The 17,021-nt window shown below is 41.3% G+C and overlaps 1 long non-coding RNA gene across 2 annotated transcripts; it reads right to left on the bottom strand.

Annotated features, from left to right (window-relative positions):
• Nucleotides 1-10,576: 10,576 nt before the first annotated feature.
• On the bottom strand, nucleotides 10,577-13,054 carry LOC103350435 (uncharacterized). Of its 2 annotated transcripts, none has more exons than XR_518439.3 (3): nucleotides 12,927-13,054; nucleotides 12,390-12,486; nucleotides 10,577-10,662 (listed from the first exon to the last, which is right to left on the bottom strand). It is a non-coding gene; the product is annotated as an uncharacterized lncRNA (long non-coding RNA). The 2 variants fall into 2 exon arrangements; XR_518440.3 differs by having other exon boundaries at nucleotides 12,390-12,614; nucleotides 12,927-13,048.
• Nucleotides 13,055-17,021: the final 3,967 nt, after the last annotated feature.

Here is a 17,021-nt window from a genome sequence, read left to right as displayed (position 1 = left end):
GAGCTTCTTCCAGGTTTCCCATGTGGGTGAAGGGGCCTAAGGACTTGGGCCATCTTCTACTACTTTCCCAGGCACAGCTGAATTGGAAGTGGAGCAGCTGGGATTCGAGCCAGCACCCATACAGGATGCCAGCATGGCAGGTGGCAGTTTCACCCACTATGCCACAGCAGCAGACCCTCAAATTTCTTGATGTAGGCACCAATTACTATAAACTTTCCTCTTAACACTGCTTTTGCTGGCTCCCATAAGTTTTGATGTTATATTGTTGTTTCATTCTTTTCCAGAAATTTTTTTATTTCTCTTTGATTTTTCAGTGGCTTACTGCTCATTCAGTAGCATATTGTTCAGTCCCCATGTGTTAGCATATGATCTAGAGATTCTTGAGTTGTTGATTTTGAGCTTTATTCCTTTGTGGTCAGAGAAGATGGATGGTATGATTTCGATTTTTTTTTTTAATTTGCTGAGACTTGCTCTATGGCCTAGCATGTGGTCTATCATAGAGAAAATTCCATGCACTGGTGAGAAAAATGTATATTCTTCAACTCCAGGATGAAAAGTTCTGTAGATATAAGTCAGGTCCATTTGGTTAATGGTGTCAATTAACTCTATTGTGTCCTTGCTGACTTTCTGTCTGATTGATCTGTCTATTTCTGAAAGTGGGGTATTGAGACCCCCATTACTATTATATTGGAGTCTATGTCTCCCTTTAGATCTCTTAACATTTCTTTTAAATAGCCAAGTGCCCTGTAACTAGGTGCATTACATTTATAATAGTTACATCTTCCCATTGAATTGATCCCTTAATCATTGCCTAGTGCCCTTCTTTGTCTCTTTTAACAGATTTTGTGTTAAAGACTATTCTGCGTGATATTAGGATGGCTATACCAGGTCTTTTTTGGTTTCTGTTCACATGGAATATCTTTTTCCATCCTTTCACTTTCAGTCTGAGTGCATCTTTGGTGGTGAGATGTGTTTCTTGTAGGCAGCAAATAGATGGGTTTTGTTTTTTTATCCATTCAGCCAGCCTGTGTCTTTTAACTGGAGAGTTGAGGCTATTTAAATTCAAGCTGACTATTGATAAGTAATAACTTTGCCCTGCCATTTTCCCATAAATATTCCTATTGTTTACTTTGTAGAAGTACTTGTGTTTTTTTTCTCTGTGCTGGCTTTTATCTTTGGACTCTGCCTCTGTGGCCTACTGATGTGTCTGCTCTTTCAGGAATACCCATAGGCATGTGCTGGCTGTGGACAGGGAGCTCTGTTCAGTACTCCAGGGTGAGTGTCCAAGGTGATACCTAAGTTGGGTGTGTTAAATCTCCTCTTTTTTTTTTGTTCAATCAGAGGTGAGGTTTGATCAGCTCTGTTGGGGTAGTCTCACACCGACCCCCTCTCATCCAAGGAGACCAATGCCTGGGCGCTAGCCCCAGTGGGTACAATATCAATCCACACTGCCACAAGAACCACAGAAAGGATCTGTGTTGTCCTTGGTGTGAGTAGAGATCAGAGGCCCAAGCATGTGGAGCTGGCCAGTGACTTCCCAAAGACCGAGCCATACCCTGCACCCTCCCATGCAGCCACAGCATTTTCACAGTCCCATCAATGAGGCTCCTACAGTCACAAGCACTCAGCCCCCGTCAATGCTCCCAGCCAGACTCAGGCATTTGTTCTTAGCTGCTTGCTGGGCACATGCACACGTGCTGGCACATCTGTTATTTATGTCCAAAATGGCACCTGCCCTCTCTTAGCTAGTTATAGGATGCTGGTGCTGGGAGGTCAGAGAGAAACCTTCCCTTTATTTTCCTCTAAAGGGCTCCAAGCCAAACTCACTCCAGGCTCTTCCCACAGTTTTATTGCCAGGGTTTGGGCTCCAGTAATCTGATTTTACCACACTCTCCAAAGCTGGTGCTGAGGCTCTCAGCTGCTGAGGTCCTGAGTTGTGCATGTCTGCACCCTCCATGAAGATACAGTGTCCCTCTAATTTGCATGGAATTTCCTCTGCCATTTTCTCCTTAACTCTTCCCTGAGATTGCACTTTCTCCACTTTTTTTAAAACTATATTCCCCTAGACTGGCATAGTAAGCGCTCTCCCTATTCTGTCATCTTCAATCCCCAGACACACTTTTGAGATAACCAATTGACTTGCATCAATCCATTAATCACATAAATATGCTCATACATTCCTGAGGGCAGAATCCTAACCACTGCTTGAAAGTTCTACCTACTCTCACCTCTTAATATCTCACAGTGGGGATTAAATTTCAACATGAATTTCAAAGGGGAGCAATCATATTTAAACAATAACACTAACAATTCATTTATTTAAAAAAATAAGGAAAAGGCCAATGATGTGGAAACTGAAAAAATACATCTATGTACATAATCAGCTTCATGACAAGTAATTGGAGGGTCCTTTTTGGTTAATTTCAGCACAAGGAGGAAGAGAAGACCAAGCCCTGTCCACTAGCCTTTATGTGAATAACAATCTGTATAGTGCCAAGCTATTTTCAAAGCACAGGTAGTAAATGCTTGATGTAATAACACTCCAAAAACACAAAGGTGCACACAAGTTAGTTTCTCTCACTACCCACCACCACTCCCCAGATGTAACCTCAAATAACACTGTGAAAGAAACTGAACTTACGTGTTTAAAGGCAAATATTCTGGAAGCACACTTCATCTGGAGCCCAAGAATCTGATCAATTAAAAAACTCACCCAGTATATATGATGCAGGGGTTAATGTGGCCTGCGGTGTGCACTAGTTCTCCAAAGTGGAGAGTTCATAGCCAACCTGGGAACAGATAGAATTTCTTAAAACATATTTTACAGCCAAGCAAGCAAATACAATTTCCTGTATCAGAAATGTTTTACAAGCTTTGTGGTCCTCTCAGATGTTGTAGTGAGTGGTCATGTTTATTGTTAATATTTGAATATCTTACAGAATGCCTTTCCCACCTCAGTAAATATTATAAGAAAGGAACTACAATTTATTATATTCTGAGACATTGTGGGCAAATATTTAAATTTAAATAAGACCTTTATTCCCCTAGTTTGTCTTTCAACAATGTTCCTTATTTGTTGTGCTCCTGTTTTTACCAGAAAGTAAATATTTTTAAGCTTCTCTTTCTTAACTTATGGAGAAGGGTAATAATAAATACTTCTCAAAGTACTTGAGTCAACAAGACATTTCCTTCTTAATGTATCTCATAAAATCCACAGTGATGTATAATTTCATTTACATTTAGCCAAGGTCAAATCAAGGGTTTAAGCTGCTAATTTTTTCCCAGCAGTTATTTGATGTATATATTTGATTACGTTTTGTGTGTGTGTGTGTGTGTGTGTGTGTGTAGACATATCATTTTTTAAAATTTTTTTAAATTTATTTTAGAGGTAGAGTTACAGAGAGGGGGAGAGAGAGGAGAAAGGTCTTCCACCTGCTGGTTCACTCCCCAAATGACTGCAATGGCTGGAGTTAAGCTGATCTGTAGCCAGGAGCCAAGAGCCTCTTCCAAGTCTCCCACTTGGGTGCAGGGGCCCAAGCACTTTGGCCATCTTCCACTGCTTTCCCAGGCCATAGCAGAGAGCTGGATCAGAAGAGGAGCAGCCGGGACACAAACTGCTGCCCATATGGGATGCTGACACCACAGACAGAGGCTTAGCCTACTACACCACAGCGCCAGCCCCAGATATATCATTTTTTTCAAGCACTTTTATCTCATTCAATTTCACAACCACTATATGTAGAAACAGGTTCCCTATTATTTCCATTCTATTTAGGCTCAAAAGTGGCTTTATTAAGATAATCCAACCAGTAAAACATCAGATCTCAGAATTTCTGAGTCCAGTTCTCATCCCTAAAATGCATAGCTTCGTATAGAATCATAAAGCTGCAGGGCTTTAGCATTCTGGAGGAAAGTGATGAGCAGAGCAAGTAGGTGAGGGATTCGTCTCCGCAGTGCCTCCTCTCCTGCCAGTGGTGGCAATGTGAGCAGCTGCTGCTCAGGACCAGAGCCCAGGTGTGCCCAGTGCTCCAGGATCTGGGTGCTTTGCAGCCCCTCAGCTGTCTCTGACTAGAATCTTCAGAGCTTGGGTTTTCTTTGTTTCTCTTCAGTCCTCTTAGTGTTTGGAAACTACTCCTGAATGTGAATGTGCTTTTCTTATCAAAATACTTTTTTATGTTAACTGTAATTAATTTTGAAAAGAATGGTTTCATAAAGATAGGAAATTAGAAATCAATAGTAATCCCAGCATCCAAATATTTCTACCATTACAGTTTTGCTATATACCTTACTTTTTTTTTTTTTTTTGACAGGTAGAGTTATAAACAGTAAGAAAGACGGAGAGAAAGGCCTTCCTTCTGTTGGTTTACTCCCCAAATGGCTGTCACGGAAAGCGCTGCACCGATCCGAAGCCAGGAGCCAGGTGCTTCTTCCTGGTCTCCCATGCGGGTGCAGGGGCCCAAGCACTTGGGCCATCCTCCACTGCACTCCCGAGCCACAGCGCCAGCCCCCTTACTTTCTTTTATCAGTATGAACATTCCAAAAATAAAATGATAGTGCATTTCTCTTTTTTCCAATTTAATTTTGAAGTGATATCTCCTTATCTTAGTTTGCATATCTATGATCTCTGAGTAATGGAGAACATCCATTTGTATTTCTTCTTTTTTTTTTTTTTTTTTTTTTGACAGGCAGAGTGGACAGTGAGAGAGAGAGACAGAGAAAGGTCTTCCTTTTCCCTTGGTTCATCCCACATGGCCACTGCAGCCAGTGTGCTGTGGCCAGGGCACCGCGCTGATCCGATGGCAGGAGCCAGGTACTTCTCTTGGTCTCCCATGGGGTGCAGGGCCCAAGGACTTGGGCCATCCTCCACTGCACTCCCTGGCTGCAGCAGAGAGCTGGCCTGGAAGAGGGGCAACCGGGACAGAATCCGGCGCCCTGACCGGGACTAGAACCTGGTGTGCCGCTGCCGCAAGGCGGAGGATTAGCCTAGTGAGCCGCGGCGCCGGCCCTGTATTTCTTCTTTAAAAAAAAAGATTTATTTTATTTATTTGAAAGCCAGAATTACAGAGAGAAGTAGACACAGAGAAAGACACAGGGCTATGGCAAGCCGAAGCCAGGAGCCAAGAGCTTCTTCTGAGCCTCCCACAGGCTACAGGGGCCCAAGGACTTGGGCCATCCTCCACTGCTTTCCCATGTGCATTCTCAGGGAGCTGGATCGGAAATGGAGCAGCTGGAACTCAAATCGGCACTCATATAGGATGCTGGTGCCGCAGGCCAGGGCTTTAACCCACTACACCACAGCAGTAGCCCCCAAATTGTATTTTTGGACAGTTTTAGGAACTTTCTTTCACCTTCATTTGCCTATCTTTCCCTGTTGGAATAACAGTTTTCTCATTTACTTAAAATAACTCCTTATATGTTACGTATTATAATTTTTTAAAGATTTATTTATTTGAAAGGTACAATGACAGAGAAAGTGGGAGAGTCTGAAAAAGAGAGATCTTCTACGCGATGGTTCACTCCCCAAATGGCCAAACCAGGCAGGGCTGGGTCAGGCTGAGTCCAGGAGCCAGGAATTCCACCCTTGTCTCCCACGTGGGTGGCCAGGGCCCACGTAATTTAGGCATCTTCTGCTGCCTTTCCAGGTGCATTAGCAGGAAGCTGGATAGCAAGCAGAGCAGCCAGGCCTCAGACTGGTGCTCTGATACAGGTCACTGGGTCACAAGTGGCAGTTTAACCTGGTGGACCACAAAGCTGGCCCCCACGGATTTTACTCTTGATCTTCTTACCTGTGAGCTGGTGAGAGCTAGAAGGAAGGACAGGAAATGATGGAGCAAAGGTTTGGGTAAAGTTCTGCAGCCAAGAGAGGATCAGATCAGGAGACACTTCCACTCCTGCCTCATCCGCCTCTTCCCCAGACCAGCACCTTGAATATGGGGTCCAATACCGGTGGAAATTCACAGAGACTTTCAGAGAATATGTATTGACATAGACATTTATAAGGGAGTTAATTTCTAGATTTCATATAACTTGTTTCTAAATTGACTGCCTAAGAAGTTCTTTCCTACCTCCCTTTCCAACAGTGTTTTCCCTATTTTACACAATCTTGCTATGGTAATTTGCCTTGGGGTGGAAAACACTATGGAGCTCTAAATAAAAGGATAATTTGAAATATGGGTAAGGATGTTGAGAAAATGAATGATTCTAATGCCTGAGTAACAATTTGCTTTGCAAGTTAAGTGCTGCTAAATCTTTGCCTTCAATAAAATTGAAAAGGGACCCAATTCCTTGTATAACTTAAATAAAATTTTTAAAAACTATTATAAAAAGGAAAGGGACCCAATTCAGTTGCCAGTTGATAGATTATTAAAATTTTTGATTATAGATCACTATGTGAATGTAACACAATGGGAATTGAGTGACATTGCTATAACTACCTTCACTCCCATCCACATGAATACAATTTCTCAATGTTTTTATTAGAGATGTATTTTCAAGAATTTAAAAAATTTTAGCCTTGATAACTACCTATGAAAAGTTGGAATGTGTCCATTTTTTATTGTTAATTATGCCTGTATTGGGGCCAGCACTGTGGCATAGCAGTGCTGGCATCCCATATGGGTGCCGGTTCAAGTACTGGCTGCTCCACTTCCCATTCCAGCTCCCTGCTGTGGCTTGAGAAAGCAGTGGAGGATGGCCCCTGCATCCACATGAGATACCTGAAAGAAACTCCTGGCTCCTGGTTTCAGATCAGTGCAGCTCCAGCTGTTGCGGCCAACTGGGGAGTAAACCAGAGAATGGAAGATCTCTCTCTCTCTGCCTCTGCCTCTCTATAACTCTGCCTTTCAAATAAATAAATAAATAAATAAATCTTTTTTAAAAAATGCCTGTATTAATCAGCATAGTATGAGCTACCTTTCTGTAACCAATAAACCAATAATAATAAATAAACCTAAAATAAACCAATAAACCTAAACCAGTCATTTGGCCTGGTAATTAAGATGCTGGTTGAGGTACCTGCATCCCATATCAGAGTGCCTGGGTTCAAGTCCCGGCTCTACTCCCAAATCCAGCTTTTTGCAAATGTGCACCCTGAGAGGCAGCAGTGATGGCTCAAGTAGTTGGGTCCCAAACAGTTCCCAGCTCCCAGCTTCCACCTGGCCAAGCCCCAGCCTTTGCAGGTATTTGGGGAGCAAATCAGCTGTTAGGAGCTGATTCTCATTCTCATTCTCACTCTCTCACCCTCCCTGTCAAATATAAGTACAAATTTTAAAATAAAAAGAAATAAGAAAGTAAGAAAAAACTCAAATGGATCAACATGACAAAAGTGTATTGCTCAGGGTCTGGTGCAGATGAGCCTACCTGGGAGCTGTTCCCAGGGGCTCCTAGACAGCTCTGCTTCTGCCTTGCATCTCTGCCATCTCAGTATTCCTAGTGTCCAACTGGGAAGGTGGGAAAGAGACTCAGGCCACTCCAGCTGCCTAGCACAGGGAACAATGCCTCATTTCTTCTCACATTCCCATGGAAAAGTGAGAACTATAAACTTCCTGGACCTCCAGGGAGAAAAAAGGCTGTAATGCATACAGAGCATTGTCTCTGCCATGGTACTTCCTGTCCCTTCATTTCTTTGACATCTTAATCTTGGAAAACCATACTAAGGTAAATAATTAATTTCCTGACACACAAAAAAATGCATTTTATTGGATAAAATTCTATAAAGGAATGAAAATAAGAATTCAAGGAGTAAAAAAGAAATTATGTAAAATCTCCAACGTTTCCCTAGTGGATGATAGTAGGTGTGAGGTTACTGACCTATTTATATTCCATTGAAGACACTATAACAAGTTGGGTAAACATATTGTTTAAAGTCAATATTTATAACAGACAATAAATTATATCCTTTGCAACTATTTAAGATTTTGATGAAATGTTTTAGATTTCATCATAAAACTGAAGGAGGGTACATAGTTTTTCAAAATTCCTTTAGGACATACTAAACAAAAATGTTGAACTCAGTGCCTTTAGGGAAATACTCATCTAGTTTGATTTCATTATTAAAAAAAAAAAAACTAGAAAAAAAAGGAAATCAATTGTTTGTGGGATTGCTTCTGCAGTGCAGGATTTGCATGCCTATGGACTGCAAACCAGAGCCCTTTAGCATGGCAGCTTTCGAAGAAGGCCAGGGACAGGGAGTTCCAGGTACAGAGATGCTCCTTGTCTTGATGGTGTGCACGTGTAATGGTAACTGTTAGTCCACAGTCTGCCACACCCTGCTTAGCTTTGCAGTCGAGGTATCTCAGGCTGTAAGTCTTCCACTCTGAAGTCAGTGAATTCTTACTGCCTTACTTACACTGAACCACTGGTTCATACTGAACCCCTCTCCCAGCTAAGTAAACGTCCTACCACTTTCCAGAAGACTCTACAGCAGCCCGTCTTTTTGACTGCCGAATATGGCAGCTTCAGAGAGGGGTCCAGCTCGCCTCCCTAAAAAGGCCCATTGACCTTTATTGCAAGTGAAATAGCTTATGGGAAGAGTAAATGGCTAACCTGACTGAACCGTAAAATAGAGCTCCTTGCAGCCTCGCCTCCCTGCGCTGCGGAGAAGCCTGTAATAGCATCCCTCGTAAAAGCCTCCATGCCATTTCCCAGGTGCAAGTCTTTACCAAAGTACAGCGAGGGAGTTTCCAAAATTGCTTGCAGGGAAGATTGTCTAAAGATAATGCTAACTATTTAGCAGGTGTTTCTTGCCTGGAATTTGAGATCACTTTATTTTTACATTTGATCTTTCATGACTCGTCCAAGTGACACCTGCCAAGGGGCTGGAAATGTAGGAGAGGAAGCTTATGTTGAAAGTCCATGGAGAGCATCGTCTGATGGAGACATAAAAGACAAATCAAAAGACAAAACCAATGAAGTTAAAAGCCACACAAAAGAAACTTTTGTCAGGTTTCAAAGAAGTTTTTTAAATGATTCTACAGGATTGCAAGGTGAACTAGTTGGTAGTTGCTGCAGAAGCTAGGAAGAAAGATGTGATCAGGTTACAATCTGGAATTCAGAGAGGTCTTTCCTGCCCAGTACCCAATCACCCCCTTCATGTAGCCTATTTCACCTTCATCGCAGCATTTTTGACTACCTGACATTTGCTTCCATTTACATTTTGGTTTATCGCCCCACAAGAACATAAGCTCCAGAAACATTGGGATCTTGCCTATTTTGTCCATGCTGCCTCCCCAGGGTTCCAAACAGAGCTCAGCTTGTACATTTTCTACAAGTCTTGTCAAAAGAAGGAATAAATCCCTGTCTTAGGAAGGGACATCGACTCATAAGGGGCAGAAAATGAAACCCCAAACATTAACAGTATTCATGCATGTATTTATTCAGTAGCAAAGGTCAAATAAAGCAAGAAGGCACTTGGAGAATTGAAGGATTTTATTTCACAGAATGAGTGAAGTTGCCTGGAGGAAGTGGCTAAGTTGGACTTCAATTTCCTTTGCTAGTGTGGAGCTGAGAGACAAGGAAACATGTAGATGACACAGAGGAAATATACAAGGTTTGGTTCCATGCCTGTAACTTTACATGAAATAAGGGCTTGTTAGCAGAGCCATCTGAAGGTTCAGTGTCTCTAGCCTGCATCATGCACTGGTCAGTGCCTCCCTCCCCCAAAAAGGTACCAGATGATTCCTTGTTCTGCCCTCGTGGCACCCATGACATCACCAAATTTAAAACTCCAGTCTCTAAGGAGAAGGCAGTCTGTAATCTAACAGGAACTGGACTAGATCTGGACCTGTGTTTCCTCCTAGGAGCCTAATAAAAATATGTCATCTGTGTGATGTCAGACCATGCTGTGATTGTCTCGCTGGTGCTGTGGAAGAAGAGCATATGCCTGTGGATGGGCAGATAAGTACTTTCTAGAAAGAAATGGGTCTTTCCACTCTCTCTCTCTGGGAGTTGATACATCCTACGCAGGAAATAAAGACCAAGTAAATAGGCCTTACACTTGTCAGAGGGTTTCTTTCTCCCCTCCTTGAGTGGATGCTCCGTATCACGAGAGCTCTAAGAAGTAAAGGTTCACTTGGCTTCTGGAGGTGGAGGAAGAATGAGGCGGATAACCAGCCCTAGAGGGACCTTGCAGTCAGACTGCGATGTGCTGGACTATTCGTCTTCTATCCACTTCCCACTTTGAGTATTACCTTGTCCAGGTTATCTCAGCATTAGCTGTCTCACAAGATAAAGGAGAGAATCCATCTCACAATGGTTGGGGTGACAAGAAGTAAAGGAGCGTCCCTTTCTTTCCTATCCTCAGTGAGGCTGGCGTGGACAAGTGTAGGACTGCAATGGCCAGGGGCAGAAGATCCCTGGGCTCCAAAGCATCCCTGGGTCACTTGCAGTGGTGGCAACAGAGCAGAGAGAGCAAGGAGGTGGTGCTTGACCTGAGTGTGGTTAAGTGACTCCCTGGAGACAGTGAGGGACAGGTAGAGGGAGAATGGTCCCAGAAAGGCAGGTCGGGAGTCTGAGTCATCATGGCTAGTCATTAAAAATACATGTGTACCACAGGCACTCTCCTGATCTAACACTGGCATTTCATACATCAGTAATTTTTATTGTGGTTGTGGTAAGGAATTACCTACATATTCTTGTTTTTCCAAGGCAGCATCTTGATTAATGCTGAAATACAAAAAAAAGCTTCCTATTAAAGTGAGAAAAAGCCAGAATTATTTAACATATTTAAGTAGTAGTGTTTAAGTATTACCCAATTAGATGAGAGAAAAAATGTACAAAACGTTGAAAAGCCAAAATGGTAATTATTTATAGATGAAATAATCACATAACTAAAAAAGAGTCACATAGAAAACCACTGGAAATGCTAATATAATTCAGTCGAGAAGCTAGCTATAAAATGTAAAACCTAATAACCAGTAGCAATTTTATATAAATGCAAGTAAGAAAATGTAATAAAACATTTTCATTTTAAAAAGCTTCCAGAATAATAAAATGCATGGGAATAAGAAAAATAATAAACATGCATGATACATGATGGAATCTTGAAAACATGAAGTGACATTCTCTATGTTCAGATATAAAGACTAGATCTAAAGATGTCAACTTTCCCTAAATTATTAATTGGAGAATAGGTATTAGCCAGTAGTTAAGACACCAGTGTCCACCACTGGAATGCCTGGGTTGTATTCCCTGCTACGGCTCCTGATTCTGGCTTCCTGCCATTGCAGACCCTCAGAGGCAGTGGTGCTGTCCCAAGTAATTGTATTCCTGTCCCACGTTGGGAATGAATCAGTAGATGGGATATTTCTCTCTCTCTCTCTCTCTCTCAAGAAAAATTAATAAGATAAAATTAGTGGAATAAAAATATCTCCTGTCATATTTTATTTTTAAAAGTAGAAATAAAATTGAGCAAACTTTTGGTGCCACAGTTAAGTTGCTGCTTGAGTTGCCTACATCCCATATCAGAATGCCTGGCTCAAGCCCCTGCTACTCCGCTTTTGATCCAGCTTCCTGCTAATGCATCCCGAGAGGCAGCAGGTGATGGTTCAAGTATATGGGTCCCTGTCACCATCATGGTAGGCCTAGTTGGAGTTCTTGGCTCCTGTCTTCAGGCTGTCCCAGCTGTGGCTATTACAGGCACTTGGGGAGTGAACCAACAAAAAGAAGATTTCTCTGTCCTCTGTCTCTTTCCCTTTCTTCCTTTCAAGTGAAAGATATTAATTGACTGTAACACCAAAAAATATGCCAAATCACATGTAGCCAACAAAGATATTCATCACACAATTATTCAGCTGCAAAAGACTAATAATAATCTGAATGTACATCAATAGAAAACAGGCTAAATTATGGTTCATTTCTGGCAGATAATATTATGATATTCTGCTATAAAAAATAAGGGAGATGCAGGCCTGGATATAGAATATTTTGAAGATATGTTGTTAAATGAAAAGATCCAAGTACAGAACAATATATAAGAGGTCTTCAAAAATTTCATAAAAAAGTATATTATGAAAACACTATGCATGAATTTTTTTCATTCCATCATTCCCTGAACATTTTAAAGTACTCTCAAAATGACATGATATATCTATATATGCGCATATAGATAGAGACATTTTTATATAATTTGTGAACACACACACACACACACACACACTTTGTAGGGCACCAAGAAACTGCCACTGGTGCTGAATAATGTAGGATAAAGTGACAAAGACTGCTTTTACCATATGTCTTCTTTATGCCACTCAGTATTTTTATCATGTGTGTGTCTTAGCTGCTCAAAAAAGTTGCTTTTAAGCAACAAAACGAATAAAAAGCATAGACCTGAAAAAGAATACTTGCTCAGCTTAACAGTGTCTATTACAACGTATGTAGGAATTCTCATGTACCTGACTAGTCAACTTCCAGTCACAGCCTGGAGAAGTCCTTGCCCAAGTGCACAAGTAGTCGTGTGGCATGGAGGCAAACAGCTAAAGCAACTTCTTCCTATTTAGGACATACTATTTATAGTATTCATATTTACAATATCAAAAAAGTGAAAATACATATCCATCAGCAGGGAATGTTGGTACAGGTAAATATCCCACAGTCCTTCAAAGGAATGCAACAAATCCCTATGTAACATGAAAAGATATCCATGTTATAATGTTAAATGATAAAAACAAACCATAAAACAATATATGTAGAACAGTATATTATCATTTTTTGATATAAGCATACATAGTTAGTATATGAAAGGAATCATAGTAAGTGCCTGAGAAAGGCCTCATTTTACGCAGTTTGACCAAGCCACGCCTGCTTCTCCCCATTGTCTTCCAAGCCACCTGCTAAGAGAAGGGATTTCTGATCTGGCCCAGGAATGCTAGTGAGCTGAGACCATAATGCAGCTTTGGTCTTTGGCAGCTTTGGATGCAGAGTTCACTTACAGCCACTGGCAGCATTGGTCCCTGGTTCCTAATGTGCCTCTCCTTGTGGATCTTGGCTCCTGGAGAATTTTTCATGAGGGAGAAATGATGAGACTATGTGCCCCAGTGGCCTGATTGTGATGCCATCAAAACGTCATGGAAGCCCCACTACGACTGCTAACATGTTCCTCCAGGTGCTTCCAGGAGGAACGTTCTCATTGCCACTTTCTCTGCCTTCACCATTGGTATGTGTGTAGTTTTTGGAAAACAATTTCTAAAACAGCAAAATAAGTGTAAATGTGCAAAAAAAAAAAAAAAGTTAATACCAAAGAGTGAAATTAACCTGAAGCATGGCATAAAAATAATGCATGTAAGATGGTTCACCTTTACTGATGCCTTCTCGTAGCATCCACAATCCTATGTGAGCATAAGGGGATTAATAACAACTCCACCCAATCTGATGTTTAGCTTATTTTGTTTGCTAGTCTCATTTCTTTTTGTTTTCCAAAATGGCTAATAAACTATTACATGAAACGCATTCAGTTAAGAATAATATGAAATAGATTGTCTCACCTTATATCTTCACTAGATGCAGTTTACATTATTAATTTTTTTAAATTTTATTTATTCATATGAGAAGCAGATAGGAAGAAATCATATCCGCTGGTTCCCTCCCCAGATGCCCTCAATGGCTGGGGCCGAGCTAGGCTGAAGACAGAGCCAGAAATTGAATCTAGCTCTCCCATGTAAGTGGCAAGAACCCAAGTACTTGAGCCATTATCACTGCCTCCCACTGCATGCATTAGCTGGAAGCTGAAGCCAGGAGCCAGAGCCAGGTATTGAACCTGGGTACATCTGATATGTGACACAGAAGTCTTAGCTGCTAGGCTAAACATCCTCCCATCCTCCCATCCTCCCAATGCTGTTAACATTTTATCAGAAAAAAACCTACCACTTTCCTGCTTTTTATCACATTTTGAAAACAATTTTTTTAAAAAATCTTAGTTTTTTTACTCATTCATCTGGAATCATGTGGTATCATCTCCCTTTCCTTTTTCTCCCCCAGTGAGAGAAAAATCTCTGAAATAATTTTAGAAAACGTGGTTATTGGAGTCAAAGACCATAAATAAATACCTCCTGACACAAGATTTCAGTTTGCTTTTATAGCTTACCCTCTTAGATTTTGTAATCCTCACAAGATATAAATGCATTAATTTCTCACCACCCTCAACAGAATTAAGCATTACACATAATATTTAATTGCTAGTTAATTTACATCACCGAAGTCTTCCCCCTTATTCATAAAATAACTTCATCTTCTGAAATGCACCTGTTCTTTGATAAATATTTTTAGATTTAGAATCCCTTATTCCACCCTACATAAGAAAAATTTTTGGAGGCCCTTTCCTTAAACATCACTGTCACATAATGTCTTATCCTTACTGGGCTTACAAAATAATAAAATGTCAAGTGAAAATGGACAATGGATGTCCCTTTGATAACAGTCAACTTCAGGGCGAATGAATGGCAGTTCTGGTGTGCAGTCTGTTCTTCTGTGCAGCCCCCCAAACCCTGTTACTGTTAGCCACTCAGCAGAGATACCCACCCCTTCTGATGATACCATCACTCACTGAGCTAGCCCAAGAGCATCAGCAAGACGGACAAGCCAGAAGCAGTAAGAATGTCAATGTCAAAGTTTTGTAGCAAGAATGGTTTTTATTAAGATGAATTTAAAAATGAAAATGGCAAAAAATGAAAATAATTTTAGAGAAAGGCATAGCCCAACACTGTTTTATTTCTTTCAGTTTAATATAACATCTTCCGTTCTTTGGCCATAGATTTTTAGATAGCCGCAATCATAGCTATTTTATACTCTGCTTCTCGCTGCCGGCTTCATGTCATAAGCAGTTCCCACATCTGTATACAGAACCCATAGTGGTTATTTTTAATAGAAGCACAAAGGCTGAGCCCTTTTTGTGTATCCTTGGTGCTTGTTATAATGCTTAGTAAATCTAGATGAGCACATAGAATGATGCTAAGACTACAAGTACTGATGACATAATACCCAATTCAATTTTAAGTTTCTTAACCTTTGTGCCTTAGTTTTCTAGCCTGTAAAAAGGGGATGATGACAATTCCTACCTCACAGATTTGTCCTGCAAACATTCAGTGAGTTAAACTATGTGCAGTTCTCAGAGCAGTGCTTGGTACATGGTGCTTAATCAATAAACATGAACTATGCTATGCATTGAATATGGTTTAGTTCCTGAACTCATGCAGACATTTAAACTCCAAAGTCAGGAGTTAATGGTGGAAACCTAATCTAGTGAAGGTGTTTGGAGAGCGGATCTTTGAGAGGTGATTGGGATGGATTGGGTCGTTAGGGGCAATCCTCCATAATTCAACCCTGGAGGCCATTTAGGAGACTGCATAGACAGAAACACGCCTTCCCTTTTACCACGTGTTGCTCTGTGCTGCTGTACTGGGACACTGCAACAGGCCCTGACAATCTTGGATTATGAACCTCCAAAACTAATCTCTCCTTTGTAAGAAGCTAGGCTCAGATATTTCATTGTAGCATCAAAAATCTAACTAATACAAGCTACTGGTATTGATGCATAACATGACCTTGGGGCCTTTAAGTTGTTTATTGTTTTTGCTGTTACAGAGAGCAGTAGAATGAGCATCTCTACTTGTATAGTGTTTTGCTTCTAATTATTTCCTTAGCTTATTCCTTAAGTCCTTAGATTAAACTCCTGGAAATCAGATTGCTAGATAAAAAATTGTTATAATTTTAAGAAATCTCTTACCCACACACCTCTGCCCTTGAGGAAACTCTGGTGATATGGAAAATAAATACTCGTTGGTATAAGAGATAGTAAAGCAAGTCATGTAGTTATTTGAGAACAAAAATAATGATGTAGAAAACACCCATAAAACTATGTAAATTTCATACAAAATACCTAGACTCCAGTCAACTAAGTTCATCCCATAAGTTATTACCCAGTCACATGCTTGTTCTGTACTAGGTATTTATCAGTAGAAAGGAATAGGAAGTAAAATGTCCAAATTGATAGAAGACAGGAAGAAGTGAAGGTACTCTGAGCCCACACCATTAGGTGCCAAATAAAATTTTTAAAGAATCCCAAATGTATGATGCAGACACTATTAGGCAACGTTCGCTGAGCAATAAAGAGTAGGTGCTGGCCAGCGCAACCTGGCAGATTTCAAAGCATTTTCACAGACTATCTCCAGTTGGCAGCAAAGAAAGAAGCATGCAACCATCCAAGAGATGACTAAATTAAGCTCTACTTTCTTCTTAAAACCTAACATTTCATAACTGCTTTTAATCCACCCCACACCAACAGGACAACTTTGCAGTTAAATATCATCAACAGAAAACGTTTGCTCTTGCTAAAGAGCAAACACATGGTCATCCCTGCCATTTGGAAGCAGACGCAAACTTCAGCTGTGGCCTTTAGCCAAGGGAGCCCACGAGGAGTGCTCAGGGGCAGGAGTGGCCTGTGGGTGGCCTCGGGAAGAGCCCACATGTTGTCTATTTAGGGGAAGGAACACACCTGCCAGCTGAGGGGGCGACATCGCTCAGGTTCAGGTGCACGGCCAGTGTGTCACCATCAAAGCCTCACGTGTCACAAGCTGCACCACTTCTCAGTCTTCTCCCTTTCGCCTCTATGTCAGGAGGAAGGGTTCAACCAGCCTCGTGGAAGGTATGCGAGACCTCTGGTTTTAGGAGCCAAGCCCGAGACAGAAGCAGAAACCCCTTCACAGAATTGAGGAGGACTCCTAGTTACCAGAAACCCTGTTTTTGTAAGGAGACAAGCCCAGTAGAAAGGGATTTCTGGCCTTTAAAATCATCAGCCAAACATCATTCTTGTGCCTTCTCCAACCATTATTAAGCTGCCTACTACAGAAATCCTCAGGAGCTGACAGGTTCCAGAATCCCCCAGAAGGCATAAGCCTCCACAACCTCAAAAGAGGGAGTTGCTTTGCCCATACAGGCTCAGAAGCAGCAAGTGAAGCTGTCTTCCTTATATGGTGAAAAGCGCCCCTGTCCCTTTAAGGCCAAGAGATTCAGCTGCAGACAATCCCTGGGAA

This window comes from Oryctolagus cuniculus, chromosome 4 (assembly GCF_964237555.1).
Source record: "Oryctolagus cuniculus chromosome 4, mOryCun1.1, whole genome shotgun sequence".
In the NCBI taxonomy this organism is placed as follows: domain Eukaryota; kingdom Metazoa; phylum Chordata; class Mammalia; order Lagomorpha; family Leporidae; genus Oryctolagus; species Oryctolagus cuniculus.
Note: the sequence above shows the minus strand (reverse complement) of the source record. Positions and strands in the feature narration are given on the sequence as shown.